At 40.2% G+C, this 24780-nt stretch overlaps 1 pseudogene; it reads right to left on the reverse strand.

Annotated features, from left to right (window-relative positions):
- Window positions 1-6221: 6221 nt before the first annotated feature.
- LOC110543838 (small ribosomal subunit protein eS6-like) lies at window positions 6222-6901 on the reverse strand (annotated as a pseudogene).
- Window positions 6902-24780: the final 17879 nt, after the last annotated feature.

A 24780-nucleotide genomic window follows, 5' to 3' on the forward strand; every position in this document is an offset into this window, starting at 1 on the left:
TCTGGAAACAACCCACATGTAGGAATAGATACAGAAATTGTGCTACATTTACACAGTGGAATACTACTCAGCAATTTAAAACAAGGAAATCATGAAATTCGCAGGCAAATGGTGGAAATAAGAAAAGATCATCTTACACGGGGTATTCCACAAGCAAAAAGAAACCCATGGTATATACTCACTCATGAGTAGATATTAGACATATGGTATAGGATAAACATTCTGAAATCTGTAAACCTAAGGAGGCTATGAAAGAACGAGGAACCTGTGTAAAATGATGAATCCTCACTCAGAAAGGCAAAGGGGTTCAGAATCAAAAGAGGAAGAAAACAAGAAATGTTGTACCTGATTTGTGAGACCCTGAATGATCACCACCAGGATTCAAGTCTGTTGCAAAACACATGAAGACCTTATTATTACAATCTGCAGATTGGGCTCAAATACCTTCACAAACCGATTTGGTTAGTTTGGTTGGGTGATTTAAAGATTGGGGTCCCTGGTTGGTGTATCAGTCTCAGGAAAGTTCCCTGTGCTCAGATTTTTTGGTTCTGTTGCTCTCCTTGTGGAGTTCCCATCCTCTCCAGATCTTACTGTTTCCCACTTCTTTCATAAGATTTCCGGCACTCTGCCCAGAGGTTGCCCATAAGTGTAAGCATCTGCATTGATAGTCTGCAGGGCAGAGCCTTTCAGAGGTCCTCTGTGTCAGGCTCCAGACTTGTTCCCTCTTTTCTCCTTCTTCTGATGTCCATCCTCTTTGCCTTTCTGGATAGAAATTGAGCATTTTAGCAAGAATCCTCCATCTTGATTAGTTTCTTTAGGTATACAGAGTTTAGTAGGTATATCCTATGTTATATGTCTACATGAGTGAGTATATATACCCTGTGCATCTTTCTGCTTCTGGGATAACTCACTCAGGATGATCTTTTCCAGATCCCACCAATTACATGCAAATTTCATGATTTCCTTGTTTTTTATTGTTGAGTAATATTCCATTGAGTAGATATATCTGAAGATAACCTAAGACCCCTGCACAGTTGCAACCCCTGGCAATGCATCTGAAGTCCAAGTGGGTTCCACTGTAATAGGAACAGGAACAGTCTCTGACATCAACTGATTAGCCTGCTCTTTAATTACCTCCCCCTGAGGGAGGAGCAGCATTACCAGGCCACAGCAGAAGACAATGCAGCTACACCTGATGAGGCTTAATTGACTAGGATCAGAAGGAAGGAAAAGAAGACCTCCCCTATCAGTGTAATTGGAGAGGGGCATGCATGCAGAGGGTGGAAGAAGAGAGGGATTGGGACTGGAGGATGGAGAGAACTACGGGGGGTGATGCAAGGTGAATAAAGTGTAATTAATAAAGAATTAAAAAATACATATAATAACTGATTCTGGTCCCTCCCAGTGTGCCCAAAGCAGAGGGACTCCTCTCTGGCTAGCATCTATTGGTCAAACCACAAAAGGGGATGTTGTATTTTGAATTGATTGTGTATAGGAAGGCCCCCAAACCATTAATGGTCTGGCTTCCATTCCTAGGGGGATGGGCCAGTTTCCTAGCAACCATATCTCTAGTGGGCAGGAAAGAATGCAGTAAGACAAGTTCCTCCCCTCAGGGCTTGGAGGCTAGTTCTTCCCTGAAGGTGGCTAGACATGTATCCATCTAGCTGGCCTCAGTTCAGGCACGTGCTTTAAACTTTAAAATAATAGCCACTGATTTTTAATTCTTTGGTCTCTCAGGAATAGGACAGAGGGCCTCTGAAAGAATCTACCGAACAGGGTATCAAAGCAGATGCTGAGACTCATAGCCAAACTTTGGGCAGAGTACAGGGAATCTTATGAAAGTAGGGGAAGATAGAAAGATCTGGAAGGACAGGAGTTCCACAAGGAGAGCTACAGAACCAAGACATCTTGGACCAGGAGACTATTCTGAGACTAATACTCCAACCAAGGACCATACATGGAAATAACCTAAAACTCCTGCACAGATGTAGCCCATGGCACCTTAGCACATAGTGGAGACCCTAGTAAGGGGAAGAGGGACGGTCTAACATTAATTCAGTGGCTGGCTTTTTGATCACCTACCCCAGATTTGGGAGAAGCCTTATCAGGCCACAGAGGAAGACAATGCCCAGAGACCTGGTGAGACCTGATAGGCTAGGGTCAGATGGAAGGATTGGAGAAACTCTCCTATCAGTATACTTGGGGAAGGGCATGGTAGGAGATGAGGGAGGGAGGGAGGGTTCAGGAGGGAATAAGGGAGGGGTTTACAGCTGTGGTACAAAGTGAATAACCAGGAATTAATATAAAATATATATAAAAACAGTAAATAAAATAATCAGTACAAAGGAAGTGAAGGAAAGCATGCAAGGGTAAGCCATTTAAGTCATGTTCCAAATATCCAGCAGGGCCTTTTTTAAAACCTGGTTCGGGGATTAAAACATTTTCAACAGCAGACATACTAACATGGAAAAGGGAATTCTTACAGGACCTCAACTCTAAACAAAGTTTTATAGGCTACTAAGGAATGCTGAGTATGGGAGAAATAGTTTGCTCATGAGCCGAGCTCAGTAATTGGTCATCCAATACCAAATGTCAGCCTTGAAAACATATTCCCAAATGAAAGCTACAGACTGAGTGGGGTACATCTGAGTATTTAAGAATACATGTATAAAAATGTAAGCAACAACAATTAAAATTTGGTCTTGGATTTCAGAAAGAGCAAGGGAAGCATACATTGGAGCAGCTGGAGGTGAGAAATGATATACTTAAACTTAATTTCAAAATATAAAAAATATAATTATAACAAGGCTTTCATAAAGGTCAAAGTGAGAGATAAAATTGCATAAACATCTCATTTTTAAAAAAAGGTTTTAAGGTGGAGGAGGGTTAAAAAAGTTTTAATTTCTTGCCATAAACAAAAGTTTTCCAGTATTTGAGCCAAGACTAATATTAAATGTTTCTTACACAGCCGAGAGTCAAGAATTCCAAAAATAAGTAACAAAATTTGCTGTGATGGTTCGTGATTTAGACACAATATTTGATTCCAAGTATAAATGTGGTGGGATGTGTGTGTGTATCTTATACTTGTGTGTGCAAAGACACACAGGTACACTTGTGGCATCAGAAGACAAGGGTGAAGTCAGATCACCAGGGTTATGTAACAAGGGCCTTTAATGTGTGACCCATTTCCCTAGCTCCTAGCTCTCTAGCTTTTGCTTTCTTTTCTTTCATTTGTTTCAACTATTTCATTTGTATAATCTCCTTTCCACCAAAATGTAAATATACTCATTAGTCCCTCCAGGAGAGAACAAGATCCCTAACCAAAATTCTGAGTTAAATTTGAAGTAAGCTGTAATTAAATACTGGTCAGGACAAATGGGCTCTGGCCAGGTCTATTCCAGGGTTCTCAAAAAATGTCCAGAAGCTACTTTGGCCAGGTGCTTTAAAAGGCAAACCCACAAGGCTACTACTTCCCTCCTTTATCCAATCAGGGGCAAGCATACATCCTGACATACTTCGTGCCCACATATCTCACACCTACATGTGGTGAAACACATCCAGGATAGTTGGGTCAATCAAACTTGTTTAGGGCAGTGAAAACTTGTGGTTTGCTATCTTATATGAGCAACAGCCTCCAGCATCTCAGGAAGTATCTGTCCTTGGGCAAGGGGTTTATAGGTAAGAGGCATTTTGTTTTATGAATCTCTTAGACACAGTAATTAAAACTTTTGCTCTAACAACTCAAGTTTATCCTACTAGGACTAAACATAGAAAATCAGCAGAGGAAAAGGCTTTCATAGTCCTGTCCTACTTCACCTGTTGTTCTTTTTTTTTTTTTTCACCTGTTGTTTTTTTTTTTCAAATCATTCTCATTTTCTTTCTGAGTTGCTCTCTCAGTCACTTTCCGCAGTCAAACTTTCTGAGGTTCCTAATTCCACACCCACTATAGCTTCCTATTTCTACTTACTACTCTGTTCTATCTGTCTTTGCTAATCAACATTTCTCAGCTGGCATATTATATAGCTTCTTGATTGCTCAGATTTCCTTTTCTCACTGATGCCTCCATTTTTCTTCACTTCCAACAAGCCATAGTCTTGAATTTCTCTCTGATTTTCTCTGACATCTTTTCCTCTACCCACGTCTGCATACTCTTTTTATAAGCCAGTATTTTCTCTTGGGTCCTGCTCATTCAATGCCCTTTGAGTAGTGAATTCATGTGTTCTTCTGACCTACTTTACTAGTGTGGGGCTTAGAATATGTGCTTATGATTAACATTGGCCATGGCAAAGAGGTTCTCTCTGTGTCATTTTTAAATTTGTATTAAGGTAAGAGTTACAGAAGAGAGCACAACTGGCTTCCATCTCCACTGGGAAGTCCCACTGACCATCTCAGAAAAGACTGTATATACTTGGGACAGATTTTGTTCCTAGATGTTCTCAGTCCAATGGGCTCATTCAAATGACAAATGGAATCGTTTTATAAGCTAATTTCTATCCATGGATCTGTTAATTTCCTTTTGTTATCAATTAAGGTCCCTCAAGACCTTTCTCTTCTCTGTGAAGAAGGGTATGCAAAATTCACCTCTCTAGCCCTCATTTAGTGCCCACCTAATGTGTGCATAGTTCCAATGTTGTTGAGAAAGCAGTGTCATATTTCCTATTCAATGCATTGTCATTTCATTGCAGTGGACTATCAAGTGGCAGAGGAGAATTTCTCTTTGCCCCTACAGGATCCACAGGTTGACTCTTCTATAGGATCACAATGATAATATCTGAACGCCACCCGAATCTCATAATTCTTTCATAGACACCATCAACACATTCAACAGATCCTGAATACAAAGTAGCTTTTAATGGAAATGCAAAATATGCAAAATTTCTCCCAAATACAAAAGATGTTTGAGCTTGAAGCATGATAGAAAGACTCCCAAAGGGGATAACAAGGCAGTATAGAAAAGCAGGAAAAAAAATCAAAGGGTCATGAAAAAGAGAAAAAATGTTCTGAGGTCAGAATCTGGTTGAAGCATTGGGTAGCAGTGTATCAAGACTTCTGGCACAATTAAACCTCAAAGCTACAAACCTCAGTTTGGCCTAGATTAAGATCCCTAAAAGTCTAGGGGAAATCCTCAGGTTAGTTATGGTGGCACTGTAGATCTGTGTCTCTCTCTGCCTTTATCACTGAACAATATGTAGAGAGTTATTGAGAAACAGGTACAGAAGAGCTCTTTTTTTCCTCCCTCTTTTTACTAAACATTGTATACAGATTATAGAAAACTAAAGGAACCCTATCCCTTTCTCTAGAAAGAACAAAGACATCATTGGATCCTCCTTGATCTAGAGAGGTTTTATAAAGCAGATGAGAACATAAACTTATGAGAAATAAGCCATGCTTTTTCAAGAAGAAATAGCTTACCTTTACCTCACATTTGGTTTGGCATGCAATGTAAACAGTCTTGTTATCTCAGCTTTCCTTCCTTCCACTCCCTCCTCCTTCCAACTTTTATCACTTTTCACTTACAAAGATAGTGTACTTAATGGCACCAGAGGAGGCCTGGCTTGAAACTTACATTGAGAAAAGAAGATAGGAGAAAGCTTTGTCCAACAAACTGTCAAAGAAAAGACATGAATTGACCCAAGGAGAAAAAGCGTCACTACATCCTAAAAAAATCAGCTCCAATAGTCCACCTAGTACCTGGACCTAACCCTTTGAGATTTCCTTGACTAGGGCCAAGAGGAATGAAACAAAAATTGACAGATATGCCTAGAAAAGAGCTGTAAGAAGAGCTGCGATTCAGTGAGTTGTATGCTCTGATGGAATGAACCAGCAGCCTGAAACCTCACTTCCTTTATTATATAAAAGTGAATGAGGGGAGAGAGAGTTAGGTAATCTCAGTAGAGGGTCTCTGTAGGGGAGTAGTCTCAGGGTGCAGTGATCCAGGAGGGGGAAACCATGCTGATAACTGTGTGAACAGACTGTTTTTTTTTTTTTCTTTCTTTGCTTGCTTGCTAGCTTGCTTTAGCTCAAGGTCAAGAGTTCATCAACAATCATACCCTTACAAAGGGAAGGCTTTGACATGGCATATTGGGAACTTTGACATAGCCATGCTTATATTAACAGTGTGCATTCATATAGGGGTACACTCACTCCCCAGAACCTATCAGTCCATAAGGAAAACCCTGAGATACTTTCCTTTTATTTATTTGTTACTCTTAAAGACTAATTTAAAGACTTACTGAAGACTCAGAAGTAGAAGCACTCAACGAGGACAGCCTATGTCTCTTGGCAATCTGTTCTTAGCGCTTTTCTTTACCTTCGTTCATTCTCTTAGCCAAAAGGTTAGCATATTCTGCACCTTCCTCCTTGTTTTTCTTACTATGTTGTTTCTTCAGCGCAATCTGTTGGCATTTGTGTTGCAGGACATGTTGAATGACATGACATAGAATCTTGTCTGCTTTGGTCCTGGGCTTCTTACCTTCTTTGTTTTAGGGCTTTCTGACAACATATTGGCAGATATTATCATCTTTAGTGAGACTGCAGCTCTTTCAGATTCTACTATCTCTTTTAGGTCCTAGCTGATGAGGTACAGTGTTGTCTGTTCATCCAGGAATATTCTTTACCTCCTCCTCTTCTTCTGCCTCCTCCTCCTCTTCTTCTTTTACAATAACCAAATTGAGAATACTCAGATTGGTATCCACAATGCATCCACGAATGGGCTTGTGTTTCCTCTCTGCAATTCTCCTTGGTTTATAACAAGATACCCCCTTACTCAGCAGCAGTCTCACTCTGCCATGGGTCAAAACTCCTTGCTTCATGGGAAAACCTTGTCATTCCCACCACTGATGTGGACCACATAACCCTTTCTATCTTTACCCAGAAAATGAGCAGCTACTTCTGTGGCCATGCCTTCTCATAGACACTTGCACCCTAACAAAAGAATTTACCTTCTTCTCAGCACCTCATGGAACCTTCTCCAAAGAGATCATATAGATGGTCACAAAGCGAGCTTCCACAGATACAGGAAAATTGAAACAATCCCGTAAATTTTATCTGATAACCATGGACTAAAGCTGGACATCAACAAAAACAGAAGTAGCAAAAAGCCTACACATACATGAAAACTGAACAACTCGCAACTCAATGACAGCTGGCCAGGGAAGAAATAAAGAATTAAATTAAAGTCTTCCTAGAATTCAATGAAAATGAAGGCAAAACATACCCAAACTTGTGTGACACAGTGAAAGCAGTGCTAAGAGGAAAGTTCATGGCACTAAGTGCCTTCAATAAGAAATTTGAAACATCTCATTCAAGCCATTCAGTGGCTCAGCTAAAAGCTTTAGAGAAAAAAGAAGCAGACACACCAAAGAGGAGTAGGCAGCTGGATATAATCAAATTCAGGGCAGAAATCAAAAATTTAAAAACAAATAAAACAATTAAAAAAATCAATGAAACCAATAGTTGTTTTTTTGAGAAAATCAACAAGATAGACAAACCTGTAGCCAAACTACATGAAAGGCAGAGAGAAAGTATCCAAATAAACAAAATCAGAAATGAAAAGGGGGACATATCAAAAGACACTGAGGAAATCCAAACAATCAATAGGACTTACATCAAATGTTTATAAGCCACAAAATTTTGAAAATCTAAATGAAATTGACAATTTTCTTGATAGATTCCACTTACAAAAGCTGAGTCAAGACCAGGTAAACCAATTAAATAGTCGTTTATTCCCTAAGGAAACAGAAGCAGTCATCAAAAGCCTCCTATCCAAAAATAGCACAGGGCCAGATGGTTTCAGGGATGAATTCTACCAGACCTTCAAAGAAGAGATAACTCCAATTCTCTTCAAAGTATTCCTCAAAATAAAAACAAAAGGAACACTACCAAACTCATTCAATGATGCCACCGTCAGGTTGGTACCTCACAATGACCCAATAAAGAAAGAATTTCAGGCCAATCTCCCTTATGGACATTGATGCAAAAAGACTCAACAAAATACTTGAAAACTGAATACAAGAACACATCAAAGATATCATCCACTATGAGCAAGGAGGCTTCATTCCAGGTATGCAGGGGTGGTACAATATACAGAAATCCATCAATGTAATGCAACATATAAACAAACTGAAAGAAAAAAAAAAAAAACACATGATAATCTCCTTAGATGCCGAAAAAGCATTTGGCAAAATCCAACATTCATTCATGTTTAAAGTCTTGGAGAGATCAGGGATACAATTAACATACCTAAACATTGTAAATATACAGAAACCCTATCTATAGCCAACATCAAACCAAATGGAGAGAAACTTAAATCATTCCAACTGAAATCAGGGACAATGCAAGGGTGTCCACGCTCCATAGCTCTTTCATAGTTCTTGAAGTCTTTGCTAGAGCAATAAGACAATTAAAGAAGATCAAGGGAATACAAATTGGGAAGAAGGAAGTCAAAGTATCACTGTTTGCAAATGATTTGATAGTATACCTGAGTGACCCCAAAAATTCTACTAGGGCACTCCTTCAGCTGATAAACACCTTCAGCAAAGTGGCTGGATAGAAAATCAATAGCCCTCCTGTATACAAAAGACAAAAGGGTGAGAAAGAAATTAGGGAATCAACACCCTTCACAATAGCCACAAAGGACATAAAGTACTTTGGTGTGACCCTAACCGAGCAAGTCAAAGCCTTGTATGAAAAAAAAAAAAAATCCAGTCTCTGAAGAAAGAATTAGAAGAAGATATCATAAGATGGAAAGGTCTCCCATGCTCATGGCTTGGCAGGATTAACATAGTAAAAATGGCCATCTTACTAAAGAAATCTACAGGTTTAATGCAATTTCCATCAAAACAACAACACTATTCTTATAGACCTTGAAAGAAAAATCCTCAATTTTATATGAAATAACAAGAAACTCAGAAGTGTTAAAACAACCTCTACAATAAAAGATCTTTTGGAGTTACCTCCATCCCTGATCTCAAGGTGTACTATAGAGCAACAGTAATAAAAACAGCATGGTACTGGCATAGACACAGAATGCTGGTTCAGTGGAATCAAATAGAAGACCCAGAAATAAACCCACACACTTATGGACACCTGAATTTTTACAAAGATGACAAAACCATACAATGGAAAAAAGATGGCATCTTCAAAAAACGGTGCTGGTCTAACTGGATGTCTACATGTAGAAAAATGCAAGTAGAACCATATTTATCACCCTGCACAAAACAAATCACAAGTGGATCAAAAACCTCAATATAAAACAAGACAGACTAAACCTGTTAGAAGAAAAATTGAGGAAGAGCCTAGAACTCATTGGCACAGGAGACAACTTCCTGAACAGAACACCAACAGCACAGGCTCTAAGAGCAACAAACAATAAATGTGAACTCATGAAAATGAAAAGATTCTATAAAGCAAAGGACACTGTCATCAGAACAAAACAACAGCCTACAGACTGGGAAAGGATCTTCACCAACCCTATATGTGAGAGAGGGATAATATCAGGAATAGATAAAGACTCAAGTAGTTAAACAACAACTAATCAAGCAATCCAATTAAAAAATGGGGTACAGAGCTAAACAGAATTCTCAATAGAGGAATATAGAATAGCAGAGAAACACTTAAAGAAATGTTCAATGTCCTTAGTCATCAGGGAATTGCAACTCAAAATGACCCTGAGATTTCACCTTATACGCATCAGAATGACTAAGATGGATAACTCCAGGGACAACACAAACTGGAGAGGATGTGGAGAAAGGGAAAACCTCCTCCATTGCTGGGTGGAATGTAAACTTTTACAACCCTTTTGGAAAACAGTCTGGTCCTGTCTCAGACAATTAGGAATAGTGCTTCCTCAAGATCCAGCTATACCACTCCTAGGCATATTTCCAAAAGACCCTCAAGTATACAACAAGGGCATCTTTTCAACCATGTTTGTAGCAGCTTTCTTTGTAATAGCCAGAAGCTGGAAACAGTCCAGATGCCCCTCAGTTGAGGAATGGATACAAAAATTTCGGTACATTTACACAATGGAATATTACTCAGAGATAAAAAAAAACACGGAAATCATGAAATTGGCAGGTAAATGGTGGGAAATGGAAAAGATCATCCTGAGTGAGGTATCCCAGAAACAGAAAGACACACACGGTATATACTCACTTATAAGTGGATACTAGACATATAATACAGGATAAACATACTAAAATCTGTACACCTAAGAAAGCTAATCAAGAAGGACGACTCTGGCTAAGATGCTAAGTCCCCATTCAGAAAGGCAAAGAGGATGGAAATCAAAGGGGGGAGAAAAAAGGGAACAAGACAGGAGCCTACCACACAGGGCCTCTGAAAGGCTCTATCCTGCAGGGTATCAAGGCAGATGCTGAGACTCACAGCCAAACTTTGTACACAGTGCAGGGAATCTTATGAAAGAAGTGGGAGATAGTAAGGCCTGGATTGGAAAGGAGCTCCACAAGGAGAGCAACAGATCCAAAAATTCTGATCACAGGGGTCTTTTCTGAAACTGATACTCCAACCAAGGACCACTCATGGAGATGGCAGGAACCCCTGCACAGAGGTAGACTATGGCAGTTCAGTTTCCAAGTGGGCTCTACAGTAATGGGGACAGGGACTGTCTTTGACAGGAACTGATTGGCCTGCTCTTTGATCATCTTCTGCCTGAGGGGGTAGCAACCTTACCAGGCCACAGAGTAAGACAATGGATCCATTTCTGATGATACCTGATAGACTAAGTTCAGAGGTAAGAGGAAGAAGACCTCCCTTATCAGTGGACTGGGGAAGGATTACAGGTAGGGAAGAGGGAAGGATAGTAGGATTGCGAAGGGAGGGCAGAGGGATGAAAAGAGAGTACTACAAAATTAATACCTGTAATTAATAAAAATAAAAATAATTAAAAAGAAGAATAAAGCTGCTAGGAACATGGTTGAATAAATGTCCTCCTTGTACACTTGAGCATGTTTTGGATATAAGCATAAGAGTGGTATAGCTGCATCTTGAGGAAAAGCTATTCCTAATTGTCGGAAAAAGCACCAGATTGATTTCAAAAGTGTATGTACATGTTTACATTCCCACCAGCAATGGAGGAGGGTTCCCCTTTCTCAACATCCTCTCTAGCATGTGTTGTCACTTGAGATTTTTATATTAGCCATTCAGACTGGTGTAAAGTGAAATCTCAGGGTGGTTTTGCACTGATTACTAAGGCCATTGAACATTTCTTTATGTGTTTCTCTGCCATTCAATATTTCTCTGTTGAGAATTCTCTATTTAGGGCTGTACCCCATTTTTTTTTAATTGGACTACTTTGTTGGAGTTTAACGTCTTCGGTTCTTTATATATTCCAGATATTAACCTTCTGTCAGTTGTAGGGTTGAAGAAGATCCTTTCCCAGTCTGTAGGATGTTGTTTTGCTCTGATGACAGTTTCCTTTGTTTTATGGAAGACTTTTCAGTTTCATGAAGTCTCATTTACTGATTGTTTGTCTTTTTTCTTTTGAATTTTATTTTTTTCTTATCAGTTACATTTTATAAACTCTATCCCAGCCATGCCCCGATCCCTCATTCCCTCCCAGTCCCTCCCTCCCTCCCTCATCTCCACCGTGCCCCTTTCCAAGTCCACTGATGGGGGGGACCTCCTCCCCATTCATCTGATAATGTTTTATCAGGTATCTTCAGGACTGGCTGCAAAGCCCTCCTCTGTGGCCTAACAAGACTGCTCCTCCCTTGGGGGGTGGGGAGGCCAAAGAGCCAGTCATTGAGTACCTATTAGAAATAGTCCTTGTTCCCCTCACTTTGGGAAACCAATTGGTTACTGAGCTACCACAGGCTACATCTGAGCGGAGGTTCTAGGTTATATCCATACATGGTCCTTGGTTGAATGTCAGTCTCAGAAAAGACCCTGTGCCCAGATATATTTGGTCCTTGTGGAGCTCCTATCCTTTCCCCATCAGACTAACTCCCCTTCTTTCTTATGATTCCCTGTACTCTGCCAAAGGTTTGATTGTGAGTCTTTGCTTTGAAAACACTGCTAGTTAGAGTCTTTCAGATGCGCTCAGTAGACTCGTGTCATACGTTCAATGCACATCCCATCTGTCTTTCTAAACGAGGATTGATCATCTTACTCCATGTCTGCTCTCTTGATTATCTTTTTTAGGTGTATAGATTTAATTATGTTTATCCTATCTTATAGGTCTATATAAGTGAGTATATACCGTATTTGTGTTTCTCCTTCTGGGATATTTCACTCAGAATGATCTTTCCTAGATCCCACCATTGGCCTGCAAATTTCATGATTTCCTCCTTTTTGATTGCTGAGTAGTATTCCATTGTGTAAAAACACCACAATTTCTGTATCCGTTAGTCCATTGATGGACATCTGGGTTGTTTCCAGGTTCTGGATATTACAAATGAAGCTGCTATAAACATGGTTGAGCAAGTATCCCTTTCATGTACTTGAGAAAACTTTGGGTATATACCTAGCAGTGGTATAGCTGGGTCTTGAGGAAGCACTATTCCTAATTGTCTTAGAAAGCGCCAGATAGATTTCCAGAGTGGTTATACCAGTTTACATTCCCACCAGCAGTGGAGGAGGGTTCCCCTTTCTCCACAACCTCTCCAGAATGTGTTGTCACTTGAGTTTTTCATGTTGGCCATTCTGATGGGTGTAAGGTGATATCTCAGGGTCGTTTTGATTTGCATTTCCCTGATGGCTAATGAGGATGAGCATTTCTTTAAGTGTTACTCTGCCATTTGATATTCCTCTGTCAAGAATTCTCTGTTTAGGTCTGTTCCCCATTTTTCTTATTGGATTACTTGGTTTGCTGCTTTTCAGCTTCTTTAGTTCTTTGTATATACTGGATATTAGTCCTCTGTCAGATAAAGGGTTAGTGAAGATTCTTTCCCAATCTCTAGGCAGTCGTTTTGTTTTGATGACTGTGTCCTTTGCTTTACAGAAGCTTTTCAGTTTCATGAGGTCCCATTTGTTGATTGTTGCTCTTAGAGCCTGTGTTGTTGGTGTTCTGTTCAGGAAGTTGTCTCCTGTGCCAATGAATTCTAGGCTGTTCCCGACTTTTTCTTCTAACAGATTTAGAGTATCTGGTTTTATGCTGAGGTCTTTGATCCACTTGGACTTTAGTTTTGTGCAGGGTGATAAATATAGATCTATTTTCATTTTTCTGCATATGGACATCCAGTTGGTCCAACACCATTTGCTGAAGGTGCTATCTTTTTTCCATTGAATGGTTTTGGCTTCTTTGTCAAAAATTGAGTGTTCATAGGTGTGTGGGTTTATTTCTGGGTCTTCTATGTGGTTCCATTGATCCTCCTTTCTGTTTTTATGCCAATACCATACAGTTTTTATTACTATTGCTCTGTAGTACAACTTGAGATCGGGGATGGAGATACCTCCAGATGATCTATTGTTGTACAGGATCGTTTTGGAGATTCTGGGTTTTTTGTTTCTCCATATGAAGCTGAGAATCTTTTTTTCAAGGTCTGTAAAGAATTGAGTTGGTATTTTGATGGGAATTGCATTGAATCTGTAGATTGCTTTTGGCAGGATGGCCATTTTCACAATGTTAATCCTATCAATTCATGAGCACAGGAGATCTTTCTATCTTCTGATATCTTCTTCGATTTCTTTCTTGAGAGACTTGAAGTTTTTCTCAAACAGGTCTTTCACTTGCTTGGTTAGTGTCACCCCAAGGTACTTTATGTTATTAGTGGCGATTGTGAAGGGTGTTGTTTACCTAATTTCTTTCTCGGGCCTTTTTAGAACCTGTGCTGAGGGTATTGTGTTCAAGAAACTGTCTCCTGTGCAAATGAGTTCAAAGCTCTTCCCCACTTTTTCTTCTAACAGTTTTATTGTGTCTGGTTTTATGTTGAGGTCTTTGATCCACTTGGGATTTAGTTTTGTGCAGGCTGATAAATATGGTTCTATCTCCATTTCTCTACATGTAGACATCCAGTTAAACTAGCATCATTTGTTGGATATGCTCTCTTTTTCCCATTGTACGGTTTTGGGTTCTTTGTCAAAAATCAAGTATCCATAGGTGTATTCTTTTATTTCCAGGTTTTCTATTTGATTCCATTGAACCTGTGTTCTGTGTCTATGTGAGTACCATGCTGTTTTTAATACTATTGCTCTATAGTACAGCTTGAGTTCAGGGAGAGAGATACCTTTCAGATGATCTGATGTGGTACAGGATTATTTTTTCATTTCTGTTTTTTTTTCCCATATGAAGTTCAGAATTACTATTGCAAAGTGTGTAAAGAAGTGTATTGGTATTTTGATAAGAATTGCATTGAATCTGTAGATTGCTTTTGCAGAATGGTCATTTTCACTATGTTAATCCTACCGATCAATCCTTGAACAGGGGAGATATATCCATCTTCTGATATCTTCTTCCATTTCTTTCTTCAGAGATTTATATTTATTTTCAAAGAGGTCTTTCACTTGCTTGGTTAGAGTCAATCTAGGTACTTTGTGTTATTAGTGACTATTGTGAAGGGTTTAGTTTCCCTAATTTCATTCTCAACCCTTTTGTCTTTCATATACAGGATGGCTACTGATTTTTTTGAGTTAACTTTGTATCCAGCCACCTTGATTCAGGTGTTTTTCAGCTGAAGGAATTATCTGGTTGAGTTTTGGGAGTCACTCATGTATACTATCATATCATCTGCAAATAGTGATACTCTGACTTCTTCCTTTTTAATTTGTAACCACTAGATCTCCTTTAGTTGTCTTTTTTCAATATTTTAAAATTTTTATTGATTACAGTTCAGATGCTGAGACATATTACCAAAATTTGGGCACAGTACAGAGAGTCTCATGAAAAAAGTGGGAAATAGTAAGACTTGGAGAGGACAGTAGCTCCACAAGGAAAGCAACAGAAGTGAAAAATCAGGGCACAGGGGTCTTTTCTGAAGCTGATACTCCTTTAGTTGCCTTATTGCTCTAGCTAGGAATACAAGTACTATGTTGAAGAAATATGGAGACAGAGGGCATCTTTGCCTTGTCACTGTCTTCAGTGGGATTGATTTACATTTCTATCCATGTAGTTTGATGTTGGCTATAGGCTTGCTGTAGATTGTCTTTACTATGCTTAGGCAAGTATCTTGTATCCCTGATCTCTCTAAGGCTTTAAACATGAACCGGAGTTGGAGTTTGTCAAATGGCTTTTTCAGCACCTAAGGAAATGATCATGTGTTTTGTTTTGTTTTCTTTAAATTTGTTTATATGGTGCATTACTTTGATGGATTTCCATATATTTTACCAACTCTGCATGCCTGTGATGAAGCTTACTTGGTCATTTTTGATAATATCTTTTATGTGTTCATAGATTCGGTTTGCAAGTATTTTTTTTGTTGAGTATTTTTATATAAAGGGTCATAAGAAAGATAGTTGTAAAGTGCTCTTATTGTGTTTGGTCTTTAAGCTTTTTAGGTATGAAGATGACTGTGGTTTCCAAGAAGGAATGGGGTAATATTTTTTCTGTTTAAATTTTGTGGAATAGTTTGAAGAAAATTGGAGTTAGCTCATCATTGAAGGTCTGATAAAATTCTGCAGTGAAACATTTTGGTCCTTGTCCTTTTTTGGAAGGGAAACATTTGATGATTGCTGCTATTTCCTTGGGGATATAAGACTATTTAATCTATTTACCTGATCCTAATATAATTTTGGAAAATGGAATCTATCAGGAAAATTGTCAATTTCATAAAGCTTTTCAAAATTTTTTTTTCAATGCAGTATATTCAGGAACCTTGAACAATCATTTGATCCTGGGGAAAGCCAGCCCACAACTTAAATAGCCTCTGGGTAGCCAACCCCAGCATGCCACGTGGGCAATGCAGATAGGCCCACATACATGGAAGCAAGCCAGATCTTCAGGCTTAGCCAAATGTGGAGACAGAGAGCACTCACCATCGGGAAGGTGGAAGGCGGAAACCAGCTCCATCTTTAAGGCGCGGCATTACGCAGCTCTCTACAGTTCCCCCTTTTTGTTTTAGACGCATCAGGCAAGAGTAGAGGTCTGATCTCTGATATTAGAAATAAATTGGGACTTTGTACTGATGATCATTTAGGTGTCATCCACCCAAAGAGCATCAGACCCGTCTGATACCTTTTTCTCAGAGGCCGGACCTGGGGCATCAACCCGCATGCAATCAGACATGCTCTTCTCTGGGTCCAAAGAGGCTGACCCTGAGTGCAGTGCTTAGCCTCGCATCCTGAGCGTATCATTTTAGCTTTTTATGGTATCCAGCCATGCTTGGGGAGACTGTCCTGCTTCAATGACTGTAAGGGCCTGAATGGTCATGGCTGCATTACACTGTTGTGAGACTCTAATCTTGCATATATACCACAGGCAAACCAAGGAGACCAACACCAGAAGGCCTGCTAACGCTCCCATGCCTGCCCATTCCTTCAGATGATTCATGGCTGCAACAATCCATGATGATAATCCTGTGGCTAGTCCTGCGTCCACTCTGGTAGAATTTACCGTGAAAATGGACACTCTCAGCTGCTCCATCTTAGTATCGAATTCTCCAGTCCAATTACCTAAAATATAGCTAGACAATTGTTTAGACAGATTTGCAGCACAGGGAAAATTCTCATGTTGTATGCTAGTGACTCAAAGTCCAGCATACTTTCATTGACAGCCAAGTTGAGCGATTTGCCATAGGGTATCAATTTGCTCCTGCACGAGGTCAATCCTCTGATTGAACACCATCAAGCCTCCTTTTAGTTGAGCATTAATTACTTTTTGTACATCTAAGGCATGAGCTGCATTGGCTAACACGTTATTCAGGGTCTGAGCAGTCTGCACAGTATGACTCATGGCTAATGCCGCAGTGGTAGCTCCAACAGCCGCCAATGAGATGGCAGTAAAAATGGCGGCTGTAATTCCAAGATCCCTTTTCTGTCTGAAGAGAGTCATAGCGTGAGGGGCATCAACGGGCACAGGCACCCAGTGAGGGATGCGAGTAACCAGCTAGTAAATTTACTAGCATTCCAGCATTGGGCAAAAAAGCAAGTATCATCACCACAATTACTTGGCTCTATCTGGCTAATAATGAATAAAAATGGGGGATATAAACAAACAAGTGTGGGCTTCTAGGAAATATTATGAGAAGCCTTAACCCCCTCGTTGGAACATCCTGCATCAGTTCTAGAACTAGCAGTGGTGGTGTCCGAGGTCTGAGTAGGTTCAGGAGACAATTGCCCCCAGGGGCGAGACGTGTTCCATGTAACTTGACTAACTCCATGTTTTCCTCCACTTTTGAAAGTCATTTAAGGTTCTTAAATTATTTCCCCCCCCCTTTTTTTTTTAAATTTTTCATCAATTACACTTTATTCATTCTGCATCCCCCATAAGCCCCTCCCTCTTCCCCTCCCAATCCCACCCTCCCTCCTCCCTCTGCATGCATGCCACTCCCCAAGTCCACTGATAGAGGAGGTTCTCCTCTCCTTTCTGATCTTAGTCCATCAGTTCACATCAAAAGTGGCTGTATTGTCCTCTACTATGGCCTGGTAAGGCTGCTCCCCCCCCAGGGGGAGGTGATCAAAGAGCAGGCCAATCAGATTATGTCAGAGGCAGTCCCTCTTCACATTACTATGTAACCCAATTGGACTCTGAACTGCCCTGGGCTACATCTGTGCAGGGGTTCTGCGTTCTCTCTACGAATAGTCCTTGGTTGGAGTATGAGTCTCTGGGAAGTTCCCTGTGTTCAAATTTTCTTGTTCTGTTGCTCTCCTTGTGGAGACCCTGTCCTCTCCAGCTCTTACTATTTCCCAGTTCTTACATAAAATTCAATTCACTCTGCCCAACAGTTGCCCATCAGGCTCAGCATCTGCTTTGATAGACTGTAGGGCAGAGGCATTCAGAGGCCCTCTGTGGTAGGTTCCTAGGTTGTTTCCTGTTTTCTTCTTCTTCTGATGTCCATCCTCTTTGCCTTTGAGGATGGGGATTGGACATTTTAGTTAGGGTCCTCTCTCTTGCTTAGTTTCTTTAGATGCACAGGTTTTAGTGGGTTTGTCCTATGTTGTATGTCTATATGAGTGAGTATATACCATGTGTGTCTTTTTGCTTCTGGGACAACTCACTCAGGATGATCCTTTCTAGATCCCACCATTTACCTGCAAATTTCATGATTTCCTTATTTTTCATTGCTGAGTAATATTCCATTGTGTAGATGTACCACATTTTCTGCATCCATTCTTCAGTTGAGGGGCATCTGGGTTGTTTCCAGCTTCTGGCTATTACAAATAAAGATGCTACAAACATGGTTGAGCAAATGTCCTTTTTGTGTGCTTGAGCCTCTTTTGGATATATGCCCAGGAGTGGTATGGCTGGAACTTGGGGAAGCACTATTCCTAGTTGTCTGAGAAAGTACCAGATTGATTTCCAGAGTGGTTGTACAAGTTTACATTCCCACCAGCAGTGGAGAAGGGTTCCCCTTTCTCCACAACCACTCCAGCATGTTTTGTCACTTGAGTTTTTGATCTTGGCCATTCTCATGGGTGTAAGGTGAAATCTCAGGGTTGTTTTGATTTGCATTTCCCTAATGGCTAGTGAGGTTGAGCATTTCTTTAAGTGCTTCTCTGCCATTCTGTATTCCTCTACAGAGAATTCTCTGTTTAGCTCTGTTCCCCATTTTTTAAGTGGGTTACTTGGTTTGCTGCTTTTCAGCTTCTTTAGTTCTTTATATATACTTGATATGAGTCCTCTGTCAGATAAAGGGTTGGTGAAGATTCTTTCCCAATCTGTAGGCAGTCGTTTTGTTTTGATGACGGTGTCCTTTGCTTTGCAGAAGCTTTTCAGTTTCATGAGGTCCCATTTATTGATTGTTGCTCTTAGAGCCAGTGCTGTTGGTATTCTGTTCAGGAAGTTTTCCCTTGTACCAATGAGTTCTAGGGTATTCCCCACTTTTTTTTTCAAGCCGATTTAATGTGTCTGGTTTTATGTTGAGGTCTTTGATCCACTTGGACTTCAGTTTTGTCCAGGGTGATAAGTATGGATCTATTTTCATTTTTCTACATGTAGACATCCAGTTGGACCAGCACCATTTGTTGAAGATGCTATCTTTTTTCCATTGAATGGTTTTGGCTTCTTTGTCAAAGATCAGTTGTCCATAAGTCTGTGTTTTTATCTCTGGGTCTTATGTTTCATTTCATTGATCTACCATTCTGTTTCTATGCCAGTACCATGCAGTTTTTATTACTGTTGTTCTATAGTACAGCTTAAGATCAGGGATGGAGATACCCCGGAAGATCTTATATTGTAGAGGATTGTTTTAGCAATTCTTGGTTTCTTGCTATTCCACATGAAGTTGAGAATTTTTTTCCAGGTCTGTAAAGAATTGTGTTGGTAATGTGATGGGAATTGCATTGAATCTGTAGATTGCTTTTGGTAAAATGGCCATTTTTACTATGTTAATCCTGCCAAGCCATGAGCATGGGAGAGCTTTCCATCTTCTCATATCTTCTTCTAGTTCTTTCTTCAGAGACTTGAAATTTTTTTCATACAAGTCTTTGACTTCCTTGGTTAGGATTACTCCGAGGTACCTTATGTCATTTGTGGCTATTGTGAAGGGTGTTGTTTCCCTAATTTCTTTCTCAGCCCTTTTGTCTTTTGTATACAGGAGGGCTACTGATTTTTTTGAGTTAATTTTGTATCCGGCCACTTTGCTGAAGGTGTTTATCAGCTGTAGGAGTTCCCTGGTAGAGTTTTTGGGGTCACTCACGTATACTATCATATCATCTGCAAATAGTGATAATTTGACTTCTTCCTTTCCAATTTGTATCCCCTTGATCTCCTTCAATTTTCTTATTGCTCTAGCAAGGACTTCCAGAACTATGTTGAAGAGATATGGTGAGAGTGGGCAGCCTTGTCTTGTCCCTGATTTCAGTGGGATTGCTTTAAGTTTCTCTCCATTCAGTTTGATGTTGGCTATAGGTTTGCTGTATATTGCCTTTACTATGTTTAGATATGTGCCTTGTATCCCTGATCTCTCCAATACTTAAAATATGAATGTATGTTGGATTTTGTCAAAGGCTTTTTCAGCATCTAGGGAGATTATCATGTGGTTTTTTTTCTTTCAGTTTGTTAATATGGTGGATCACATTGATGGATTTCCGTATATTGAACCACCCCTGCATACCTGGGATGAAGTTTACTTGGTCATGGTGGATGATATCTTTGATGTGTTCTTGTATTCGGTTTGCGAGTATTTTGTTGAGTATTTTTGCATCAATGTTCATAAGGGAGATTGGCCTGAAGTTCTCTTTTTTGGTTGGGTCTTTGTGAGGTTTAGATACCAAGATGACTATGGCTTCATAGAATGAGTTTGGTAATGTTGCTTCTGTTTCGATTTTGTGGAATAGTTTGAATAGAATTGGAGTTAGCTATTTTTTTAAATGAGTGGTAGAATTCTGCGCTGAAACCATCAGGTCCTGGGCTTTTTTGGATGGGAGAATTTCGATGACTGCTTCTATTTCCTTGGGGGATATAGGACTTTTTAATTGATTTACCTGGTCCTGATTTAGCTTTGGTAAGTGGAATCGATCAAGAAAATTGTCCATTTCATTTAAATTTTCAAATTTTGTTGCATATAGACTTTTGAAGTAAAAGTCTGTATGGATTTGCTTGGATTTCCTCAGTGTCTGTAGTTATGTCCCCCTTTTCATTTCTGATTTTGTTGATTTGGATGGTGCCTCACTGTCTTTTAGTTAGCTTGGCTAAGGTTTTTGTCTATCTTGATTTTCTCAAAGAACCAGCTCTTGGTTTCATTGATTCTTTGAATTGTTTTATTTGTTTCTAATTGATTGATTTCAGCCCTGAGTTTGATTATTTCCAGCCTTCTGCTCCTTCTTGGTGTGTCTGCTTCTTCTTTTTCTAGGGTTTTTAAGTGAGCCATTAAGTTGCTTGAATGCACTGTCTCAAATTTCTTCTTGAAGGCACTTAGTGCTATGAACTTTCCTCTTAGCACTGCTTTCATTGTGTCCCACAAGTTTGGGTATGTTGTGTCTTCATTTTCATTGAGTTGTAGGAAGATTTTAATTTCTTTATTTATTTCTTCCCTGACCCAGCTGTCTTTTAGTAGCAAGTTGTTCAGTTTCCATGTATGTGTAGGCTTTTTCCATTTCTGTTGTTACTGAGGTCCAGCTTTATTCCATGGTGATCAGGCAGGATACAATGGATTATTTCAATCTTCCTGTATTTGTTGAGGCTTGCTTTGTGACCAACTATGTGGTCTATTTTGGAGAAGGTTCCATGAGGTGCTGAGAAGAAGGTACATTCTTTTGTGTTTGGGTGTAAGGTTCTGTAAATGTCTGTTAGGTCCATTTGATTCATGACCTCTGTTAGAGATATTGTTTCTTCGTTTAATTTCTGTTTTGTTGACCTGTCCTTTGTTGAGAGTGGGGTGTTGAAGTCTCCCACTATTAGTGTGTGGGAATCTATATGTGGTTTAAGTTTTATCAATGTTTCTTTCACAAATGTGGGTGCCCTTGTATTTGGGGCATAGACGTTCAGGATTGTGATGTCTTCTTGGTGGAATTTTCCCTTGATGAGTATGAAGTGTCCTTCCCCATCTCTTTTGATTAATTTTGATTGAAAGACTATTTTATCAGATATTAGAATGGCTACTCCTACTTGCTTCTTGCATCCATTTGCTTGAAAAGCCGTCTTCCATCCCTTTACCCTCAGGTAATGTCTATCTTTGTGACTTAGGTGTGTTTCTTGTATACAACAGATTGCTGGGTTTTTTTTACGCATCCATTCTGTTAGTCTGTGTCTTTTTATTGGAGAATTAAGTCCATTGATATTGAGAGAGTGTAATGACCAGTGGCTGTTAGATCCTTTGAATTTGATGTTGGCTGTGGTCGTACGGTTGTGTGTTTGGTTGCTTTTTGTTTTACTGTAGTGGGGTTATTTATTTCCTGTGTTTTGTTGAATGTAGCTAGCTTTCTTGGGTTGTATTTTCCCTTCCAGTGTCTTCTGTAATGCTGGATTTGTTTGTAGGTATTGTTGAAATTTGTTTTTGTCATTGAATATCTTGTTTTCTCCGTCTATGAGGACTGAGAGTTTTGCAGGGTATAGTAGCCTGGGCTGACATCTGTGTTCTTTTAGGGTCTGCATGATATCTGTCCAGGCCCTTCTGGCTTTCATAGTCTCTGTTGAGAAGTCAGGTGTGATTCTAATGGGTTTGCCATTATATGTTACTTGGCCTTTTTCTCTTGCAGCTTTTAGTATTTTTTCTTTGTTCTGTATACTTACAGTTTTGATTATTATGTGGCGGGAGGATTTTCTTTTCTGGTCTAATTTATTGGGTGTTCTATAGGCCTCCTGTATTCTTATTGGCCTCTCCTTTAAGTTGGGGAAATTTTCTTCAATGATTTTGTTGAAAATATTTTCTGGGCCTTGGTGCAGGGAATCTTCTTTTTCCTCTATTCCTATTATTCTTAGGTTTTGTCTTTTTATGTTGTCTTAAATTTCTTAGACGGTCTGTGTCAGGAATTTTTTAGATTTAAAATTTTCTTTGATAGATACATCTATTTCTTCCATTGTATCTTCCACACCTGAGATTCTTTCTTCCATTTCTTGCAGCCTATTGGTTATGCTAACCTCTGTAGTTCCTGCTTTCTTCCCTAAGTTCTTTCTCTCCATGATTTCTTCCATTTGTGTTTTTTTTTTTTTTTAATTTTTTCAATTCTATCTTCAGGTCTTGAGCTATTTTGTTGGTTTCCTTCCCCTGTCTGACTGTATTTTCATGTTTTTCCATCAATTCCTTCAGCTGTTTGTTTGAACAATCCACTGTTTCTTTTATTTCATTCAGTGATTTAAGCATTTCCTCTTTAAAGGCCACATACAGTTTGGCTGCAGCTTCTTCTATTTCTTCTCGTATTTTATTTGTTTCCTCTGTTATCATCTTCTTGAGCATAGATGTTAGGTCATCTCCTTGAATTTCATTTATGCTGGGGTGTGTAGGGCTATTTGCACCTGGATAACTGGGTTCTGGAGATGCCATAATGCTCTGGCTTTTGTTGGTTGAACTTTTACACTGTCCTCTACCCATTGGGCTATCTTAGTTGTTTGAATTTAGTTTCTGGTTGTTCCTGGACTGTTGTAGTGGAGAGAATCCCTTTGGCAGGAAGATGGTTTTTCCTCAAGGAAGCCTTCCCAGCTTTTTGGGTATAGTCCCTGGATGTCTGGTGTTTTTCAGGAGTTGCTACAGCTCACCTCAGGCATAGAGACCTGGCTGGTAACTGTGGTCCTGATTAGTCAAGAGGGCTCTCCTGTCACGGGGAGAAGTCTTGGAGACAGCTGCCCTCCTTCTGGGTTTCTTGCTGTAAATTTAGTGATTAGCTGCTGTAACCTGTGTGTCCCGTAGTTAGGGATAACTGGTTGCCCCTAGGAGCAGTATCTGGGGGTTAATCTCAGGGTTCCCGGTCTTTTGTAGGTCTGAGGTTGGGGCTCTGTGCCCCAGAACCCAAGAGGTAATCTGTGGTAGGTGAGTACTGCTCTGGTGTCTTGGGGCACTCAGTTCTGTCTGTAAGGAATAGTTGGTAGGAAGCAGGCCTCTGAGCTGGCAGAGCATGCGCCCACCTGCTAGTCTGCAGGAGCTGATTTTCCAATCACTCTGTGCTCCCTGTTTGGGCCCAGATCTGTGATGGCTGGCCGTACTCACCTGTTTGCAAACTGCAGTCTGCTAGACTTTCCCTAGGTGACCCCAGCAGCACGGTTTCTTCCTTCTCTGTTGGGTCCTCTCCGGACAGGGGTTCCCAGTCCCTGTTGTACTGGGGTGCGCAGCTTGTCTGTACCTCTGAGCTGAGCGCAAAGCTCTCCGCGCGGCAGGAGCTCAGCTGTGATGGCGGCAGAGACCTTCCGGGGAAAGACTGGGTGACCTGCGATCAGACCCCCAACCCTGCTTCCCGTGGGGTCCCCCTGCGACTGGGACTCCCAGTCTCAGGTACCCTTGTGCCCAGGGATCAGCCTGGGAAAGTGGCTGGGACACGCCCGCATGTGGCTCCAGCCCAGAGACCCAAAGCCTGCGTTACCCGGGATTTCTGGCTGGGTAGCCTTGAGTGGACCCGACCGATTCCCACGCCGTGGGAGCCTCCCCTCACCTGGGAAACACGATCGATGTAGTTTCAGGGCCCCGAGTTCAGTCTCCTGGTCTCTGCACGGAGAGTGCTGTCCTGCTTCTCAGACGCACTGTTCTCCCGGCGCTGCCATCTTGGCTCCCCCCTTTTCAAATTTTTGATATAGGCTTTTATAGTAAGACACAATAATTGTTTGGATAGTCACTATGTCAGTCATTATATCCCCCTTTCCTTTCTGATTTTGCTGACATGGATAGTTTCTCTTTGTCTTTTAGTTAGTTTGGCTAAGGATTTGTCTATCTTGTTGATTTTTTTCAAATAACTAGGTCTTTGTCTCATTGATGCATTGAATTGTTTTCATTGTTTCTAATTCATTGATATCAGCTTTGAGTTTGTTTTTTCCAATCATCTTCTCCTGGTGTGTCTGTTTTTTTCTTCCTTTTTATTCCTGGGGCTTTTAGATGTGAAATTCTGTTTCTTAAATGAGATGCCTCCAACTTCTTTCTAGAGGCACATTGTTCGATGAACTTTCCCCTTAGTACTGCTTTCATTATGTTCCATTAGTTTGATTAAGTTGTGCCTTCATTTTCACTGAATTTTAGGAAGTCTCTAATTTCCTTTTCATTTCCTCTCTCACCAAGCTGTCACTGAGTAGAATTGTTTCTATATGTA

This window comes from Meriones unguiculatus, chromosome X, assembly GCF_030254825.1.
Source record: "Meriones unguiculatus strain TT.TT164.6M chromosome X, Bangor_MerUng_6.1, whole genome shotgun sequence".
NCBI classification, from domain to species: domain Eukaryota; kingdom Metazoa; phylum Chordata; class Mammalia; order Rodentia; family Muridae; genus Meriones; species Meriones unguiculatus.